General features: G+C 37.5%; 1 protein-coding gene across 9 annotated transcripts in view; it reads right to left on the bottom strand.

Annotated features, from left to right (window-relative positions):
- Positions 1-17,183, bottom strand: part of dlgap4b (discs, large (Drosophila) homolog-associated protein 4b) — a 108,313-nt gene that overhangs the window by 41,244 nt on the left and 49,886 nt on the right. The gene's annotated exons all lie outside the window — the stretch shown is intronic.

Genomic DNA, 17,183 nt, shown 5'->3' with positions numbered 1-17,183 from the left:
GGGGGGGGGAGGCACAAACAAACTCTAAAACATTTCAATCACAGCCATTTTCTTCTTATCTGCAGCCCAGATGCTTTTAAACCATCAGCAGTGTTAAAACAATGTTTAACTCTTTTTCAACCCTGGTCTTTGTGAGCAGTCATTCTCTCCCCAGTTAAAAACCATGAGATTCTTGGACACAAGACTGAGAGTCTGCACTTATGGACAGCTTCCTTTTATCTCTTGTTGCCGATATAAAGTGCCAGGGAGGAGTTCAAGCTTCTCAGCTTCACTTTGACAAGTGCCGCATAAAATCTGTGGCAGAGCAGCTCTCTGGAGTCGTCCATCAAAGTGCATCCCAGAACTCTGTTTTTGTATTATGGATTCATCTTTCCCTCAAAAATTCCCTAAGATCCCTTTTGTTCGTCACTCCCGCAAGTATTAAAATATTCAGCGTGTTGAAAAGCACAATGTCTGCGCTACATTTCAAATGCCTTTGTGTTTATGTCTTGGTTTCATTCCTTTACACACATCAAGCTCACACTCTTGGATTAACATTTTAATAATCCAACTGATGGAAGCATTTGATTATACCAAGAGGATGGGGGGAGGGGGGGGATGCAAATACAATTTGATGCAAATGAAAGTGCAGCAGTTCCTCTTGGAGTTTTGCTTGTAGATAACACAGAAACATGTCTACAAGGTACAAGGTTTTTATTCTGGTCTCATATTTTTCGCATCTTTTGTTTGGAGTAAAATAAACTCCCTGCAGATCTCGGAGCAGGGGTTTAAAAAGGAAGGCTTCCCTCAAAGAAACTCACTAAAACACTGCTGCCTTATTGTCTTGAACGCCGAAGCACACAGAGGAATTTAATGCCAAATAAGTGTCAAAAATGCGTTGAAAATAAATATTAGCTACGGCTTAGGCAAATGGCTCTAGATTGTTGTGTATAGAACACAGAGAGTAAAAACACAGTGTCACTTTAAGTCAATGTGACCTTTGCAAAACAAACCTGCTTTAAAAGTGTTTTGTTTTATTCAGCCTCTATTGTCTACATCTGTCTTTGGTGCGCAATCATTGCAAACTTGCACTCAAGCAACTGAGTTTACTCTCAAGAATGGTTCAAGGCCGTACAGGAGGACGTCTTTCACACACTTATCTTTCTGTGTGAGTGAGGCCCAGGCATCAAATCAGCATAAAACAGTCTGCTCTACAAAGAACGTTAGTTTCAAGATTTGACCCAAACGGCTCTGTGCTTTCTCAACACAAGGTGATCTCAGTTTAAAACTTCGGCACAAAAGGCAGCGGGTGATTAGCAATTCTTTAAGGAAAAAATAGGCCTTTAATTGTAATACAATTAAAAGAAATATGATTAAGCCAGATAATATCTAAAAATGTGTTTTCTAATGTTAAAATATAGGCCAGGATATTACCATGGTTAATCCAACAGAAATACTTCTGCCAGACATGTGCCAGGCTGCATCAAAAGTGCTACAGCCAGCTGCTGCTGCTGTAAGCAAACAGAAAACCAAAAAATCTATGTAAATATCCACCAACTGCAAAGGTTTATAAAAATAGTGTTTGTAAGAACCATTAAAAAACTTGAGGTTTGAGTTGTTTGAAGACTTTAGCAAGACTGATTAGCCATTAGCTTGTTAATCTTGTCAAAATTAAAATTAAACTTTATCTCTTCAAAGTACAAAAAACAACCCAATTTGTGACACAGCATGGAGTCAAATTTGGCCAACCCTGTGTAGTTTTGTTCAGTTTGACCTAGCGTATTGGGTTAAATTTTCTACCCAAGAATATAGTTAAAATTACATATTTGTTTAATTTTAGCCACTAAGCAGTTGAGTTAAAAAGAACAACCCAAAATTTGGGGTATTAGATAAATACAAGTTGGGTTGGTGTTAGGTAGCTGGGGCTAGAAGCTTTTAGCGTCAGCTAGCTCGCACCAACTACTGTTATATTAAGAACCCAAACTCACAATCTAGAGCAAAGTAAAGTTTTTAACAAAGCCAACCAGGTTAAATATTTCCTTAAGCTGTTCTTTACCTCATTACATCACACAGAGGTCCAGTCTGGTTCAGTTTGGTGAACTTCTGGTTTTAAATTGTGGATGGTGAAGAATAACACACTCATCTCTGTCCTAACCACTGGGTCCAATTTTATGACCCAATATTTGGTCAAATCAACCCAACCTATGACCCAACAAGTGAGTTCTCAAAATAATCCAGCAGTTTTTAGTTTTAGTGTGTGAGGTTGTTCAAATAGTAACCTACAACAAGATTACACTTGTTCCACAGAATCTCACTTTAAAAACCTAAATCATTTCAAATACTAAAACATCTCAAAACTGGCTTTGATGTGGTCTTAACTTAAGTCAAGCCAAAACTCTTGCAGTATACGATGTGATCAAACCAAAACTAAAAGCAACAAAAGTAAGCTAAATTTAAAGTCATAACGAAAAATAAAACATTTGAACTATGTGAAATTTTCGGTACGCTCTGCTTTAACAACATGACGCTGCAGGGTGAAGGCAACACAAAAGGTCATGTCCCTCAGTGACATAATCTGCTATTGACACAAAGTTTGCCCAAAACATCCACAGCACTTGTAAAATTATAAAACTGGTCAAAACCCCTTACACAATAGTGGTCAGCTTTGATTTTTTTTTTTTTTTTTTGAGAACCAACAAACACAAACCTCAAAATTGCTGTGACCTTTTTCAATAAAATGTCAAGAAAACACACTTCCTAACAGTGTGAAAGGTTGTCTCAAATCGAAGTGCTTTTCAAAAGAGTCTAAATAACAAGAGCAGGAACATAATCCAACACAGCCCACATCAAAGACGGCTGAATTTATTTGACAGAATAAAATTGATCGGAAGGAAACCTCCCCCCGCTGACAAAAACAATAAATGGTAATGGACAAAGCCAATTCCCCTCCTTTGTTACTTTTCCCGTGTACAGTTGAAGCTGAGTACCATTAGGCTTCCTTTCACCTCCTCAGAGAACAGATTCACAGTTTTAAACCCATTCAGAAAGCTCAGGTGAACCTTGAATGAAAGACAAATGAAAGGCACTTCAAGGCACTTCATGGAGTTTCGGGATCTGAATTGTGAATGGGACTGGTGCCAACCTCCTCTCGCCTCGCCTCGGTGCTCGCTGCAGATTTGAGGGATTAATGTCAAACTGCACTTCACGGCGCAGGGTTTGTTGTGGCACAGTAAAATAAATTAGAAATGAGATTGGGAAACTGATTGAGGTATGGGCTGGAGGGATCTGCTGATTGAGCTCTTTATGTGGGAAATGCATTATAGATGTCTGCTCAGCGCCTGGGGAAAGTCACTCTGTCTGACAGAATGCATCTGACGCCTCTCATGCATGCAGTACGAGTTTGGTCTTAATTGAGAAACGGTTGGGTGAAATTAAATGTTTTTGATTGTGCAGATAAATCCAATCCGCTGATATTTGAGAACTGCAGCTGTGTTTGACATATTTTAATTGTGTCGAGCTAATGATCATGCACTCTGAACATGAACACACTGCACTGTGCTGTAGAACAAAACTTAATTACAGCCTATAGGACTACTGAAAAGGCCCCGGCCGCTCTATTTTTGTCTTTATATTTGGCTTCGAAAGACTTTTTCTTATAGTGTCAAGGGTTTTTGAACAACAGTTTTCTGGGATTTAAAATTTTTCTTTGGAAACTTACTGCGTTTATCATGAAGTCAATTTACCAGACTGTTTTCAAGTAATTTATTTCATGCAAAAAAAATGAGGACAAATCAAGGAATGAAGCACTACTGTCATACTCTGATAGTTTTAAAGATGTAGTTTTAAAAAATTCTTTAACTACATTTGCAAAGAATGATTAATGATAAGAGTTTGACTGATATTACATGACATCTTTGCATCAACAAAGTGATTTTAAAAGAGCTATTAGTTGAAATGACACATTGTGAAGCCTGGTTCTGCAAGAGACTTCTTCCTGATTTAAGGGAGTCATTTCGCCAACATGCTAGCTTAGGATGGGGGTTGTGCTGATGTGAAGATATGACACAACCTGCTGGCAACTGAAGCCAACATCTATAAAAAATCTGTGGAGTATTTTTTTTCCAAGGGAACTGTTCTGTTTATTTATTTGGCGTGTGCAGAACTTAAAGCTTGTACTGGGACCAGTCCGCAGGGATGGTCGGTTCATCATCCACGTTCCAGTCAGTGGTCCACATATGTACAATCTATGACTTAGTTTACCAATCTGGGTGATTTAGTTAAGCTGGTAAACTTCCTGCTACACTCTGCTGCCACCACTGCTGTTTACTGCTGCTGCTACTCCCCGCCTGTACACACCCTGTTGCTACTTGCTCATTTCCAGCCTCTCCACCACCCTAACACCCACCTGTGGGCTCCGGAGTGAAAGACACCCTCTTTGCGCTATAGAGAACCATGTGCAGGGGACATGAAGGTGTGGGTGATGGGGGATGCTGAGATACTCTCATATCTCTATGGCATGACATGCAACATGGTAATGGAATGATGGCTTCAAAGCCTAGACACCAAACTCAAATTATCTACAGTATTTCACAATAAACATTAAACATTCACTTGTGATGTGTGATTTTGCACTGACACTGCTTTGGTCTTGCTTGATTTGTCTAATCTCCTATTTTCTGTCGAGTTTGGTGCCTTTCATGCTGAATGGTTTCCTAGACAGGCAATAACTGGATTTTAAAAAATGACGAAAAAGTCTGAAGTAGTACTTTAAAAGACAGAGAACGAGAAGGCAAGAATTGCTTAAAAAAAAAACACACCAAGAAATCAAGAAAATCTGTCACTGTTGAGCCAAACAACAAAAAAGGAGCTGCTGAAGACTTTAGGAGACCCAAAACATATCCAGCAGTGTCAAAAGAGTACTTTTATTTGCTGCTGTGCCATCCTTCTCAATGAGTACCATATCTGTAAATTCAAAACCTGCTTCTGAAGTAGACATTATTACTTATGGAGGAGGAGCCACAGATGTGCAGGTGTATAAAAAATGTGCAAACTGTTGCTGGCAGCTTGTACACCAAGCATAGCATCACTTCCTTTAAAACTCCAGCTCACGTTTTCTGTTATTATCGCCTGCTGATAAAAGGAGAAGGAGGATGATTACGCTTTTACTCGCATCTGTGTGTTTGTGTGTCTGTCTGTCAGCCAAATATACCATGAGCCGGCAAATGGATTTTAATGAAACTTTTAGAAAGTAATTAATGAATATATATTTCTACAACTGATTCATTTTTGGAGTCAGTCCATTTCAAGATTGCCACAGCTAATCAACATTAGCTAGCACAAAAATCATTATAACTAAGTCAGTTTTACAAATATTGAGTTACAATTTGATGTAATAGTAGCTGAGAGTCCTCCCTAACATTCTCTGAGTCTGAAATCTTATAATTTCGCATGAGATCATGCATGACAGTATTTTCAAGGTTTGACCAAAACGGCTACAACTGTGTCATTTCTCAACACAAGATAATCTTTGTCTACAACTCGGATGATAGGCCTTTAACTACATTAGTGTAAGTGAAAACCTGAGTTGTATTTTACTGACAAATGTCCTTGATTGTCCTACAAAAATATGAAACAATGCAAATTTCAGTCTGGAGTGAATAAAAGTGGCCACACTTGTAGTGTATTAATTTTTTGTTCATGTTCTGAGAGGTCTGTGTGCTCCTGCATTTGCCAGCTAAAATCAGGACAATTACTCTGTGGTTGCAAGAAGAGCCGGTTTTAACACAGGGCAATTTCAAGCCAAAATGAGCATGGAGATTGCACCTCCTTTGTTTGTGTCGGTAAAATACCATTTAGACGTTGAAAGAAAAATGTACAAAAAAAATGTCTCTGCAGGAAACGAACCATGACTTCAAATGCACCAGTTCCGATGTGTGTAAATACTTTAAATCATTTTTAAAAGATTGATCCTAAATTCAATCGGATTTTATTCATTTAAGATCTTCCTTAAACAGTCACAGGAAAGGCCACCCATAGTTTTAAATAAATTACATTCGTCTACTATTAAAAAGGAACAACCTGCAATAAATGGATTCTATGTAATCAATTTTCATCTGTTAAAAAAGCAATGATTATTCAATAGCTGTGACTCCAGAATGTAAATTGTACAACAGGCTTAAAAATTCTTGCCAAAACTGAATAAAGCTGCAGGGCAACCGGCTGATGAAAAGGCCAGCAGACATGAGAGTCCTTCAGAAATCTGTTGGGCCATTTCCTCAAGATGAGCACCAGAACGTCTCCTCCTTATACAATTTGCAGTGTTCGGCGAGCAGATGGGAGGCTTTTTAAGTATGGAGATGAAGAGAGGCAGCGTGGCAACGCTTTCGGAAAGATTCACAAACGCATTTCTCAAATCATCTGAATGTTATAATTATTTGAATGACTTGGGAGCAGGCAGGCGGCAAACACTGGAACAAAATCTAGTGTGGCCACTGTAACAGCAAAGGCAAGAGCATGTGCGTTTTATGTCGTTCATTAGTTAGCTTTCATTTTAAAAATGGCCCCTAAATAAGGGTCAAAGTGTTATTAACTGGGAGCAGCTTTAAACACAGCAGTGTACTGTAATGCAATGATTTAGCTTTTGACAGACTAACCATAAATAGGTCATAGCTACTTTTCTCTCTAAAGTGTCCTTTTGTTAAGCAATTATTGATTTGACAACATTTTATTGGCTTCTTTCTGTCTTTCTGTCTGCTTTTTTATGTGGTGGATCAGCTACACATACTGTATATGTGTTCTGATAACAAGGGGCTGCCTTATTCTTCTCAGTTTGATTTGTAATAACTAATAACCAGCAAAGTATATCTTAATACATGAGGGGAAATATTAAAGACATAAATGAATAAGAACCTAAAAACAGTAAAAAAAAACCTACAGATATTTTGTATGATCCATAAGAAGTAAACACCTTTATACTGTGTTACAGTAAAGAGCATCGATGTTAACTGAGAACATGTTCTATTTGTTTGGTGTTCTTAATTAGTAAAACTCAATGAGAAGCAAAGTTGGAGTATTGCAGAAAGCAGAATTTGACTTCAGCTGTAAAAAGAAAAAAATGAAACAACATTTTAGTAAAGAAATCACCAACAGCCTTTCATGCACAACGTTAGTGCTCAAAATGTGCGTTGGGGACGACTCTCAGCTTCAACCACACCAAATTCAACTCACTATCAGTTAAACTGACTAACTTCTAGACATTTTTGTGTTTGTTCAGTTATCTGTGGCAGCCACCTTGAATCGAGCTGAGTCCAAAAGTTAATCAGTTGTACGTCAAAGGATTACGTCCTGAGTTTTATTCAAATTTGTCAAGTGGTTCATGAAATATTTTGCTAACAGACAAATCAATGAACACACACACATACCGACACAGACAACTACCTGTCTATAGTTAACTGATGGTAAGGGTAAATTGGTGGACTGGTGACCAGGTGAACAGGGTTAAGTAGGAAAACAGAAAATGGATGGATGGATGGATAATTGTCCAAACTTACTTTCTTTTTAGACTTGACAAAACTGCGGTTTTGTAAATTGACAGGTATAGTTGGTCTTTAGACAGAAAGAACAAAACTTAACTGCTCTGCTGTATATCATCAAATTATTTTTTTAAGGATTATCATCTTATTTCATTTTTGATCTATTTTCATGTTTGATCTTTCTCTCCATGAGGGGTAGCAGGTGGAAGCTATGTTGGAAAAACAGCCTGTTTGAAGCATCTCCTGGCACCGCAGAATAAGTTAAAATTACAGCTCCCTCAAGGGAGTCCAGGTTTCTGTTCTTGAATGTTAATGAGTTTGACTCCAAAAGATCCCAATCAAATATTTGTTCCTAAGGGATTGCACAGTCAGAGCAAGAAAAAAATGACTTTATCTCTCTTCTAGCTTTCATTATACCTTGAGTTAATTTGCAGGTAATGTAAACTAATTTACTTTAACAACATCAATGCTGATTTCTGTGTTGCTTCCAGAAAGATCTCTAAGGTTCAACTGGGAACTTTTAAGCAATTTTTGCAAGCTACAGAAAAATAAAAAACCTTAAACAACAAATGTCAATGTCAACCTCTTTCTGTGGGACATAAAAACAAAGCCAACCAAAGTCTTTCAGAATTCAGTCAAACAAAAAAATAGAACAATAGAAGCAAAATAATAGAAGAAATATTCAAACAAGTAACACTAAAGAAATATACAGAAACATACCATAAAAAACCATCGGATCTGATTGGATCTCAAGATCTGCCTGAATCAAATGCCAAAGAAAAAATATGGCTCTTAAGCATAGATTTTAAGGTCTCAGCAGTCTGTACATGAAGAGGTAAACTATGCCACAGATTTGGTGTATTTTGGATCTTGGAACATCTCAGAAAAAAAGGTTGGTAAACCAGAGTGCTCTTACTGGAGTGCAGATGTTAGGGAGATCACATAGGTATAACAGGGCCAGACCTTTTAGAACTAAAAGCAAGCAGTAAATCTTAAAATCAACCCAGAAACAGACAGGAAGTGAATGGAGAGAAGCCATGACCGGGGTTATGTGTTCATGATTTTTGGTACCTGTTAAAAGATGAGGTCCTCCACTCTGGTTTTTTTGTAAATGATGAAGAGATTTAAACCAACATACAGAGCGTTACAATAGTCCAAGCGAGAGGTTAAAGAAAGCATGAATCACTTTCTCAAGGTTTTTTGGTAGGGAGATATGACTTCACCTTGGCAATAAGTCTTAACTAGAAAAAACTTGATTTCACAACTGTATTATTCGGTTTGTCTGATTAAAAAGCACTATTCAGAAATAACACCCAGATTCCTGACAGCAGAGTGACTGTGAGCAGCCATGGGCCCAAAAGAGTCAGATAAATAAACCTTTTTCAAAGTACTGATAGTTGGCGAAGGGCAAAGATTTTAAAGTGGCACAGCTCTGAAGCTTGTGATGCTAATGCTCAAAGAAGCATCCATAACAAAAAAGGATACCAGTACTCTGACATTTAATTCTTTTAATCCAGATAACATTTTTGTTACTCCTAAAAACTACCATGCAGGACTGACAAACATAAATGAAAAAATAACATATGGCTCTTTTTACTTAATGCACCCTGCACATAGAGATGAGTCAGTATCCTAATCGGGCCTGGAAAATTACATTGACGTGAGTTTGAGGAGGTGTTACTGTGTTGCACGCTAAATCCACAACTGTGATGTTTTCTGAACATTAACTAAAGGAGTACAAATATGCAGTTTTTTGTGCAATATCTTGCCTTCAGCTGTGCTTTTTATAAAGCAGAGATTCTGTATATGTTTCAGCCTTAACAGTCAAGTGGCAGACGGTATAAATGGAGACTGCTGGTAAAACGTAGGCTGACTGTGAAAGCAACATGCCAGCTCTGCAGGATCTGGCTCAAAAAGGAAATGCACTAGCCTAATACTAACACACACACACACACACACACACACACAATGACCACAGTGTACACACCCATGGGCATGTGCACGAATAAACTAACACACACTGGCACACACACAAGCACACACAAACATGCATCCTGGGACGCACACACACCTGCACAGTTACACAGACGTAAATGAGGACCGGAAAGTCAACGTAGACAACACCTGCTGCTCTGTCTGGTTGTTTTTCTGCCTTAGCACGAGAAGGAAAAGTTGAAAAGAGAGAAACTGGGAAGGAAATCTTCCTTTGCACCACCAATCAGAGTCTTGGGCTCCACTGACAGATGGACGGACAGATCACTGAGCGAGAGCGTGTGAAGACTGAAACGAAGGGTTGGACTGCTCATGACATGTCTTCAGCGTGTTTGTTTTGTAATCTCATTTGCTTAGAAGTGATAAGGGGATTATCTGGTACCTACTTTAAATGAGGTGACTGATTAAGGTGTGATGAAATTAACAATAATATTAAAGGCCATTTTCAATTTGCAACTGTGTGTCTGCATCTGAGTGTGCATGTGGGCTTTTGGTATTTTTATAATTTCTCATCATCTAAGATTCTGCCGCTTCTGTGTGTCATGTAACGTAATGGGTGTGTTTCTGTTTAGTTCAGTGTATCTATTTCTTCAGAAATGTTTAATCAGGGATGACTCTCAACTGCTGCCTGTGCTTAGTAAGGATATCTTGCAGTATGGTATTGCTTTCATCAAACTAGGTTCAAACAGCACTTTGTACAAACTGCCCGGGGTGATCTGGCTAAAAAAACAAAACAAAAAAACACTGACTGTTTTTTATGTATGAACACTTTAGGGACTCCAGATGAAATCCTGTTCAGGACAGGAAGGCCAGGGATCTATAGGTGGTCCTTTATTTTATTGTCAAATATTCTGTAAGACTTTAAACATGTATTGTACAAATATATGTTGTGACAGGCAGAAAGTTTACAGACAGTCATTCAATTCAAGGCAACAACTTTAGATTATTTGAAGTGGGGTTCAGTGGCAGAGATTTGTGACCCCAACTGGTTGGAGTGTACAAAGAGTTAAACTAAGGTGTCATGGTAACACAAACAGTTCCAGCAATTATTATCAACATTCTGTTATCCATTATGACTCCTGCTTTTATTGCTTCTAACACTTATGCTAAAACACACCACCGGCAGCTTTTTATAGCCTCATTTAAATGGTAGAGATCAGTTTAAGGCTTTCATTTGGTGTTTTATGATGGGCTGTTGGGTCCTTACTCCAATTTTGAAAACCACCGTTGTATATAGTACTTTTAAAGACTTCACTTTGGAAAAACTGAATTTAGGATTGACTGGATTGAGGAGCTAATGGCTAGTTTGAACAGGGCTAAAACTAAAGTGGATAAAGTGGATCGCTGTTCCCTTAAAATGATTCCAGTCTTAAAAACTTTATGGTGGTTTATGCAGAAGCTATTTTATGAAGCTTTACATTACTGTCAATTTTTTATTACGCCATTATTTCAGTAGAAATGTTACGATCTTTTTGCTGGAAGTGCCACAGGCTGCTCTAGAAGTACTAGAGCTAGCTGCTTTATTTGCAAAAGAAAGTAAAAGTCTATGTAAATGGGAAATTAACAGCAATGTAAAAAGTAAAATAAATGTGTTTGCATGAACTGTTTTAAAGTCATGTTTACATTTCAGATCAAATCATCTTATTTCCACTCCTAGTGGATTTTTTAAACTTTGCAGTGCCTGTCTGACACCAGTTTCCACCTCCGGCTGAGCTCTAAATATAGTACTGTACACTGCTTTTTTTGTGTGTAATGGTAAGCTTCAACTTTACAAGCGTTCACATCAGTCCAACCACTGATAACAAGATTATTTCCCATGTGGGGAGGGGACTGTGCAGTATAAACATTTCCGGGGAGATGTGTAGCAGTTTCTGTGAAAATAAAGATGCAATATGAAACCCAAGTTTCCAATTAATCTGGCAGGTAGCATCCATTAAACTGCAATTATTCTTATTAGTCTATCTGCTCTTTGTATTGCAGCAGGAGAACATCAGAAGACAATTTTCAAGCCCCAATGAGAAACATAAATTTATATGTGCAACTGAATATTGCACATCCAATTATTGCTTATTGACGCCCATAACATTACCAATGATTTGATAAACTGAATTACCAATACTGATGTCTGAATTACCATTGAAGGTAATGTCAGCAACCAGAATAATTCTCAATTCAACACCTTTTTTTATTGATTTAAAGCAGCTGGTGTCTGCAAAAAGTCGAACCTCCTTCCCTGCCTGCCTTTGTGATGTTGTTAGGCTTGGACAAAGCATCACGGGGCCCTTTGCGAGGTACGAGTCTTTTAAAAAGCGAGCATGGGATACAGAGTAAGTGGGCTGAAGGACAACGCCTTAAGTGAAACAAATGTCATGCAAGCAGCATTTGAGCAAACAGTCTACAATTTATGGGAAGCGAAAGATGGATGGACGTCAGTCGGCATTCTTGCACGAGAGGAGAGAATCAAATTTCACAGACGCAAACAAGACGGATGGATGCAGACGGAGCCACCCTTACACTGCAACGGCTGCAGGCTGCGCTGTCTCGGAGAGGTCGGTGAAAGGACAGCAAGCACATCACATTTAACAGAGAAACATGGAGAGGACAGGCACGTTGGAAAGTAGAACTAGAACAAGCTGGCCTACTGTAAAAGCCCAGGGGGGTATTCATAGATGAAGAAAGACCACTTGGACGGAGGGCAAAGTGTTGCATCTACTGAGCTGGAACAACAGCCTGTTAAGCCAGTGTGACAGCAGAATGCATGTTGATACACTTTAATTTAAGTAGCCTCTGCTATTTATACCAGTCTGCAGCTATGGATTCGTGACATGCTAAACAGGTTTCAAAATCAACCATTATTTGTTGCTTTCCTTTTCACAATAGCAGTGATTTAAAGAGGATTGCAAGTCAAATATGTAAATGGATAATGAGGCTTTAGACATCAAATGCCAAATGTTCACAACGATTTTGAAGCCGTGACATATGACTCACTGACATGCAGTTAATTGAAGGTTACTTCAGTTTGAGATCCCCCAAGACAGGATGCGTCAGAATTCTGATTTCATGCCTGTTTGACCTGGAAATAGCAGCAACAACTTTTCTGGTTTAGAAAGTTCTCTTTTTCCTCTCCTCTTCAAAAACTCTTATCTAGCAAACAATTTAATCCAATTAGATTTATTATCCCATTTTCCCAGAGATGAAGCCAAAGAATATGCAGCTTCAGTAAACGTTTTTAAGTGAAAAATGGGGACAACGGGGGCATACAAAGAAATTCTGTCTAAGAAGCGAGTGGATGCGATGAACTCTGCAGGCGGCCGTGTGTTTTTCCTCTCAAGGATAACAGCCATTACCCGGACATCTGGGCAATCTTTTAGCACTGGCTCAAGCATCTGCTGCAGATCAGCAGAAAACTGATTGGACAAGTGTTCCTTGAAGAATACACGACAATTTGCGTCATGATTTTTATTTTTTTGTGTGTGTATGTCAGATGTTTGGCTTAACAAAAATTATGTTATTAGCAGAAACTGAACAAGTGAAACAACAAGCAAGGCTGAAATATATAAATATATATATATGTAAAGAAAACTCTGTGAAGGATGTGACAAGTTTATAATTAGAAAATGATACCAAATAATCACTAAAAAGGATGTAGTATTAGTAGAACCGCTCGACTGGTTCGTCTTCTTTAACTGTGCAGCTTTGTTGGGCTTAGTAATTAGACAACTGCCTTTATGTTGGATGAATAAAAGAGATACCCTGTGTAGAGATAAGCAGATGTCACTGTGTCTCTGATGTATCTCTGAACACTTTGCCTTTCAGTTCACTCAATCAACCTGTGACACATTGGGTATGTCACATCACTCCTGGGACTCACCATGGAGATTTAGCATTATTGCGTTGAGACCAACAGTGTGTGTGTATGATGTTATTTGATAAAAACAATGAAAAGAGATTTTTTTTAGGCCTGATACACCATGCTATTTGCTTAGTTTAGCATGTGTAACATAGCTGGTGTCAGTTCATGATTGCAATACATTATTAAAAGTTTGGAGAATTTGAGCCACTATGATAAAGACTCCCTGCAAGTCTTTGAACAGACGAAGCATATTGGTGCTTTCTGTCGTGTTTAAAATACTCAGCTCAATAGATTTTACATGGCTATGTTGAGATTAAATACTCAAGCTAATATAATTTCTACAAACCCTGAGAAAACCCTTGAAGCATTTCTAATTTCAGTGTATTTCCAAGACAAATGAGGAAAAAGTTCTAAAACTTCACAAGCCTTTTTCTGATTATCATCTGACAGCTTACAATCCTTAGGACCATGGACTTAATGTAATGCAAGAAAAATTCAGTCTATTGCTGGAACTCTTTCTGTAATAACCCTCCGGGTGTTGAAGAAATCAATGACTCTTTATGACTATGAACACAGCTTGTTTCTGATTAAATATAAAACGTTTTCAAAACTGTGGAACCTAAACGACCAGGCAAAACACTGAGATGTCACAGAATAAATGTAAAATAAACATATGCAGACTTTTTCTACAAACAATGCTGCTCTTACTGCGAAGGTCTTAGCTGAATCTGGAAGTGTCTCAGAGCTCTGGTTCCATATATGTGACACGGTCCCAAGAGGGCCGACCAAAAAAAAAAGCAATGACGCACTGCAGAGACAGTTTTAACCTTTCATCACTTCTCACTCACTTCTTTCCTCCAACAACATCAATTTTAACTTGGTAAATGTTTTTACAGATTACTGTCATCATTACCAGAGCCAAAATAATGCTAAAGTTCAGCAGACATGACCACACATACTGCATGTTTGTTCCAACATATCTAAAACTGAAATACTGTATAACTATTGATTTTGATTGGTTAAACTAGATTAGATCAGATTAAACTCTTGGGAAGATGAGCTAAACAAAGAGATAAAGTGTTTCTGGAACATTAACTTATTAGATTCTAAATCAGTAAAAAAGCATATTATATAGACTTTAAAAGCTTTATCTAGTTTTTGATGGCTCAACAGGAGATTTCTTTTTGTCAATTGTGTAGTTGTGAGCATTTCCTCCAAAACAAACTAATTGATTAAATTTATTGGTCTGATAGGAATACTTGAATACAGAAAAGGAAATATTTTAAATTGTTTATATTTTTATGTGTTGTAAATAGGTGTGAGGTGTTGAGCATTTATCTTTAAAGTTAATATTTTTATAAGACAATAAATATAGACAAATATAGAAGCATTAAGTGATTTAAATGTTCATGAGCCTGTAATACCTGCTAAAACTAACACAACATTATTGCTTCAAAAGCAGTCCTGCTCAGTAAAATCTTTAATTAAAGCTGTTTTAATAAGAAGAACATTTTCTTTTTATACTTATGCTGTTTTTGTTTCTGACTCATTAATGAAAATGTGGTTTCCACTTCAGCCAGAAATCGAATAATTGTGATGAAGCATATACTGTATCATTCTTATTGGCAGTTCCCTGTCTGTGGCTCTTCTGGCTTCACTGCAACAATAATAAAGCCTCTCAGAGGCAGTGTGACACTGCACAAAAAGAAGAGTAACTCACACTGTTCTGCTGAGGTTATATTTTTGCACGCAGCGAAGACCGGTCTGTGTAAATTAGTCTGAACTGTAAAATGGAACAAATCCCATTAACCACAGAATCAGCTGCTGCACGCTGTAGTTTCACATTATCATATTCATGTCATTCCTAATAGAGTCTGGGCTGATATGAAAAGGAACTTAATGTTTTTCCTACAAAAAAAGGAAGTCGGTGCTTGACAAATGAAGCAAACAAGACACAGTTCTATATGTAAATCTTTTGTGATTTATGAGTTTTACAGCTTCAGCTGGATAAATCATCAATATTTTGTGTCATACACAAAAACAGAGTCACATATACAACACAACATGAACTTATATAAATAAGTAAATCTGTTTAAATGCGTTAGTTGTTAGTTGTTAGTTGTATCCAGTTTGCTTTGGCAGTGTTCAAAACCACAGAACAATCACCCTGTACAACCCAGGTAAGTCTGTAAAACTTTGAATTTTTGGTTTACAATATTTGAATTTGTGAAAAATGGAAACAGGTTTTTGTTGGTTATTTATATTATTGGTTTCCAAATTATTTTATATTTAATAAAATATATGCTGCAATTGATAGCCTGATATGGAGGCATAAACCCAAAGTACACTGACCATTAAAAGTTGATTAGCATTTTCTGCTCACAGCGTAAAGTGTTTCAGATTTATCCATGTGGTTTTCTTACTTACACAGCGATCAAACTACAAACATCGATGTATATGTAATTACAAAACTCAATTTCTAGAGTATTTGTTCAATCAAGCTGTTTTTCTATGCCAAACAAAGCATGTTATGTTGTTTTTTTTTTTAACCTGTCACCTGTGTAGATGATAGGCCAAGGAAACGTTCAGAAGATGCATACATTCGCTTTTACCGCTTTAAATAAAATAAGTTTGGCATTTAACAAACTTTTTAAAAAGGCATCTTTAAGTAAGTGTTTTAAAACGTTAAAAGTAAAAACATAAAAAAGCAGCAGCATCCCTTCTTTGTTACTTCATATTTAAATAATCTCGACAGACATGAGGCTGCTGTAGTCATGAGCCCATTTCACAAAACACTTTCAAGCCAAGTCTGAAATACCTTCTTGTCTCAGTGTTGTGTCAAAGGAACGAGGCAGCATGAAGGGGATGAAGTCAACCTGCTGCTGTTACACCTCTGAGCCACTAAACAAGATAGCAACAGAGTTGTAATGGTCAATTTATGGAAGACCAGAGGCCTCACATCTTTGCAGCCATATTGCCAAACCATTTTGTAAAAAAGCCAATTCACACATTATTTAACCCCCACCCTCAAGTCATATAAGAACTTTAAATTCCAAGCGTGTTGCTGGGCGGTCACTGACTGAATCAAAAGTCAGCTGGATTTGAAAAATTGGGTTCCTCAGTCCATTATTTTACATACTTTCAGAACAGATTTGAGTGGATATGACTGAGTAAAAGTTTTGTTGTGACAGTGCACATCAGGAATTTTAATAACTGGTCACATGAGACAAGTTTTAAATCCTCCATAAGAACAATGAACATGTAGGAGGCTGTAAAGGCTGATTGAAAACTTTTGTCTTCTCTCTAAACTTTTCTCTTTTTAGAGAGAGCGCTGCTATTTTCTTCACAGAATCACTTCATTAGGATTGTGTGTCTCTACTCCTAAACTGGCTGGCTTGTGTGTGTGTGTGTATGTGTGTAAAAGCAGAAAGCTAGCAAAGTCCTTTAGTCAAGCATAGCAATTGTTGGCTTTTGTAAGAGCAAAAAAGACTGCTCCAATTATGATAAATTAATGTAAATGCAAGAAAATAACCTGAAAATAACCTCTTTTTGTTTTGCAAACAAAAAGATTTGATTTAAATCTAATAATTGGTCAAATATGTTTGCCAACTCATTCCCAATCAGACAAACTATTGCGTTGCTATTGTTAAGTATTGCTATAAAGAAAGCTGGCTCGAACTGTCATTTTCCAGAAGCTATTTTGAGTCAGTAAGCCATCTGCAGGATGTCAGCAGGTGATTCACTGATTGCAAAATGTGCCATTGGAAGTGTTCTGCAGCTGAGGTTGGGTAAGATTTACCTGATTCAAGGAGAAAACAAGATGAGGC

The sequence above is a fragment of the Kryptolebias marmoratus genome, linkage group LG4, assembly GCF_001649575.2.
Source record: "Kryptolebias marmoratus isolate JLee-2015 linkage group LG4, ASM164957v2, whole genome shotgun sequence".
NCBI classification, from domain to species: Eukaryota; Metazoa; Chordata; class Actinopteri; order Cyprinodontiformes; family Rivulidae; genus Kryptolebias; species Kryptolebias marmoratus.
Note: the sequence above shows the minus strand (reverse complement) of the source record. Positions and strands in the feature narration are given on the sequence as shown.